Source organism: Talpa occidentalis, unplaced genomic scaffold (assembly GCF_014898055.3).
Source record: "Talpa occidentalis isolate TD23 unplaced genomic scaffold, MPIMG_talOcc4v2.1, whole genome shotgun sequence".
NCBI classification, from domain to species: Eukaryota; Metazoa; Chordata; class Mammalia; order Eulipotyphla; family Talpidae; genus Talpa; species Talpa occidentalis.
The window spans coordinates 104522501-104527185 of NW_026555331.1; positions in this window are offsets into that span (position 1 = coordinate 104522501).

The window sequence follows — 4685 nt, forward strand, 5'->3', positions numbered from 1 at the left end:
TTAAGCCACTAAGTTTTGAGTGGTTTGTTATGCAGAAATAAATAACCAAAACAAGCCCTGATTCGATCAAAACAGGTTGTGTTTACTGGAAAGGGAGACTAATTCCAAACTTTGTTCATCCCTAGGAATAACAAAGTGGGACAGATATAAGACTTTCTGCCTCCCAGGCAATTCTCAAGAGAAATAGTTTAGTTGGCTGTAGAGGAATTAATAAGACAATGCAATAAAGTGAGATAAACTGTGCTATGTCAGCAGTGTCACTGACAAAGTGTATAAAAACTATTGTGCCATTAATATAAGCAATCTAATCACTACAGGGTGTACAAAGCAAAATAATCAACTTGCAGTTTGATGAGAAGAGTATGTAAAATCAGTGGCTGTAAAGAGCACAGTGGAGTCAATAAAGTTTATGAACATGGAATTTGTTGTCCATGAATGTGGGTAACAAATATACAACAAGTTCTGTATTTAGGAAAAAAGGAAAGGGCCTTCTGTGGTCTGAGACCACATTCAGAATTAACAAATACCTACCTACTGCCTGATTTGTTTTGGTTACATCCAGACTGTTGCATTTATTCTAGTTTTTTCTGGCTCTGTTTTTGTCTATTCATTTGTCATTTGCCCATTTGTCTCTAACCCAGTGCACTCCTACTTATCAAGGTCCAGTTAACACCACTTCTATGAAGCCTTCCTTTATTTCTCCTACAAATAAATAATCATTCCCCCCCCCATGTTCCAATGATACTTCCTTGTTTTTTAAGACTTATTTTATTTATGCATACAAGAACTGGGGTGGAGGATTGAGGTGCAGGAGGGGGAGAGGATTCACCAGAGACAGGGTGGGGAGCAGAACAGATCTACTGAAATACACTGTTGAGGGGAGCAGCAGGCGAGACAGGAGAGGTCTGCTGAGCCAAATGGGTCAGCTCCCTGGTGGGGGATCGAACTCATGCTGCAGTGGCTACAGATTGCTTCATAGTGCTGAGACTTAACCCTTAGTGCCACCAGGGAGGCCCCCCAATGATGCTTCTTACAAGATGTTAAAATACTACTTACCACCTTGTTTCATTTTCTGGTTACATGAGCTCACTGGGTATGGGGCCAAGCCTTGGTCCATTTATGTGCACTCTAATGGGTTAGACATGGTCCTGGGCACCTGGAAAGGCTGCATAGTGGGTGCTCAGTGTTCCAATGGGTAAGTGGATGAATAGAAAGAAGGCTAAATGGGTGCATGTGAGGATTCCCCTCAAATTGTGACTTAAGTGGGGAAAGGTAGGAAAGGAGTAAGTGTTAGCTTGAGATCTCTTTGTGAGAGTCTAGACATAGAAGTACTACTATTGGAAAGACAGTTTGGAGAGTCTGCTTTGAAGCACACACACCTTTAATTTAAACTTAATGTTTTTTGGGAGTAGATTTAGGAGACCATTCAAGGTTACAGAAAGGTTAAAACCACTCCTTAATATAGCCACTGGAAAAGTTACTTGAAAAATAAGTCTGACTGCATCTCTAAAGCTTACTGGCTGGTGGCCATGTCAGATGTGCTCACAGAAGGCAACTGGACCTGAAAACAAAATGACCTAATTGGAGTCACTGGGTGCCACCAGGTGACAGCAGAAAGGCATTATGATTTCATAGCACTGGACATAGAACCTCTGTAGAAGGGGGTCTCTGCTTTCCAGACCAGTGTTTCTCAGCCATTCCTGAGCTCCATTTCTTGGAGAGAGTATTTGATTCATTTAAGGACAGGACACCCCCTGCCCCCAAGTGTTTTCTAAATTCTTCTTGTGTGTGTCCAATGGACAGTCACGATTGGGAACCATTCATTGCTCTAGAAGCTTAGATTCGGATCCAGATATAATGACGAGAACCTCAGTATGTACAAGACACTCTGGCAACAGAATAAAAACACTGTCTGCGCATGAAGAGAGCCACATTGTATATACACTAATTCAGCTGACATTTATTGGGTGTCTACGATGGGCTTGGACCCGCACTGGGCTGAGATACAGTGATGTGCAGCTCTCATGGGATTTATATAAGTCTAGTTAGGGTATTAGACATTAAATAATAAACACATATGTAATTACAAATGGTGATAAGTGCTATGGAGGAAAAGACAGATACTATGATGCAGAACCATCCAGTTTAGGTGGATTGGGGCAGGAAAGGAAAGCAGAGAGCAAGTGTCGCTTAGGCTGAGACCTAAGAATACAATTCAATCGTGTGTATATATATATATATATATATATATATATATATACACACACACACACACACACACACACACACATATATTTGAGGAGTTGGAGGCTTGCATTAGTTTGAACCACATGAAATTGCTGATATTTAACCATTTATGATCTATAAAATGGCAATTTCATATGGTTCAACCAAACGCATGGAGTCTGAGCAGGGACCTGGGAAAGCAGGCATGAGGTGCTCAGTTTTCACCAGAGCAGGGACAGGTGGCTGCCAGATTACAGGCAACTGCTGCAAAGGGACAAAGTTTGCACTCCCCTGTTATAAAAGCAGCATTGGAATTTGAACAGTATATTTAATGTTTATAATATCCTTTTGATTTTTAAAGACCATGCTTGTTCTCACATAGCTCAATCAATGTTTGGAGAAAAATCCAAACTTCCATTACCCCCCCCCTTATAAAATAGAGGTGGGGAGCACAGTTGTTGCTTAAAAATGTTTGGGTTTGGGGATTGTGCATTTTTTGGTGACTCAGCCAGTCCCCTCACCACGTAACCACATGATGCTGTGATGACGCCTGTTCATGTTCCAGTTACTGTGACTGCAAAACAAGCCACCTGGAATTTAGTTGTTAAAACAACCACCGTCTACTCTGCTCGTGGCTCCAGGGATTAAGTACTGCAAAGGGCACATGGGGAGGGTTCTCTGCTCTGAAATGTCTGAGGTCTTGGCTGAGATTTGGCTGCTAGGGGCAAGAATAGCTGGGATTGCAGGATCCTCTTCCAGGCAGAGGAGGGGGGCCGAGGTGGGGGGGGGTTCTCCACTCACTTGTCTGGAGCCAAGGCTGGCATCAGTGGAAGGCCAGCTCCTCTGGGACAGAAACTGTACTGCCCCACATGGTTTGGGCTTCTCACAGCCTGGTGCTAGGTTCTCAGAGGAAGGGTCCCAAGAGGGGGCCTTTGGAAAGCGAGAATTCATTCCAAGAAAACTGTGCCAAAACTGTAGGGCATTTTCCGATGCTGTTTCAAAGTCCCGATGCATCCTTTCTGCCACCTGTATTGGTTGAAGCAACAGGAGCTCACCCAGGTCAAAGCAGGGAGAGGGGAGGACAAAAACCCTACCTCTCACTCAGAAGAGCCCAGGTCTTCACATGGCAGAAGAGTGTGGGGAAGGAAGGTTTTATTGCACTTCAGCTTTGACAGTAAAATCCACTGTGAGGTGATTAGAAAGGAACATCCAGACAAACTTTCAGGAGTGAGGTAACAGCTTAGCACAGCATGGTAGTGTCTGTACCAAGTGAAGGCAGAGGTATCTGCCTATTGCCCCAGAAGGAGTTTTCCAGAAACAACCTTCTCTTGCTGCAGTACTGGTTCTTCCTGAGAAGATGGAGACGTCACACTCAGTTTAGGGAGACAGAGGCCTTCTGTCGGCAGAGTCAGAATTTTGCAAAGTTTAGGGGGAATCAGTCTTCCAAAGAAACCAGAGGCTCAGTTTGAAAGACTGTTCTCTAGAGCAAATGGCACAAACAATATTTGAGATTTAGGGACCGGAAGCAGAAGCAGATGTCAAAACTTAAGACATCTACAGTCTAGAAGGAAGGAACCAGTGGAATACTCTGACCTTTCTCAACTCTTGCCCTTCCATCTCCTGCCAGGGACTCCCATTTGGCCACATCAAACCAGAGGCCAGCAGACAGGAAGCCTGGCCCATGTGTCCCCTAGGGGCACAGAACAGCCTGGGAAGGGAGGTGGTGAATCTGGAGCATATGCCCCAAGTTAAAGACCATGTTCAGAGTCTGTAATCCTGAGTCTACAGACACCTGGACCAGGTAGGCCCAACCTATTACGTTCAAGATTCTGTCAGCCAGGATGTGCCAAACTGAGGTGAGCAGTGTGCCTCTCTTATTACTGAGGCTCATTGCTGTTCATGATAGCACTGCAGTAACTTTCTGAAAAATGTGCCCCATGTTAGTTATTACAGGACAGGGTAACATGGTGGTTAAGATCGAGACTCAGGAATCACAAAGTCTGAGTTCAAATCCTGATTTTGTCACATATTAGCTGTGTAGCCTTAGGTAAGTTACTTAACTTCTCTGCTTTAGTTCTCTTGTTCAGAAATTAGGGATGAGGATCCCACCTCATGAGTTTCTAAGGACAAAATAAGATCATGTCGTAAAGCACAATACCTGGCATGAAGGAATTGATGAAGGTTATTATAGTTTTTTGCAACAGCAGCTTTCTGAGGGTAGTTTATATGCAGTAAGTTTTATACTTCTTCAGTGCAGTGTAAAGTTGTTTAAAGGTCTTTTAAGTGTTATTTTAATAATATATTTCTTAGTCTGATACATTTCACCTCCTGATACACTGCAGATGGACAAAAACATAGAACATTACCAATCACAATTTAAAATGCATACGTTCTCTGACCAGCAACCTGATACCAGGATTCTCACCCCAGTAATATGTGTTGTACCCAAACAAGGGTGC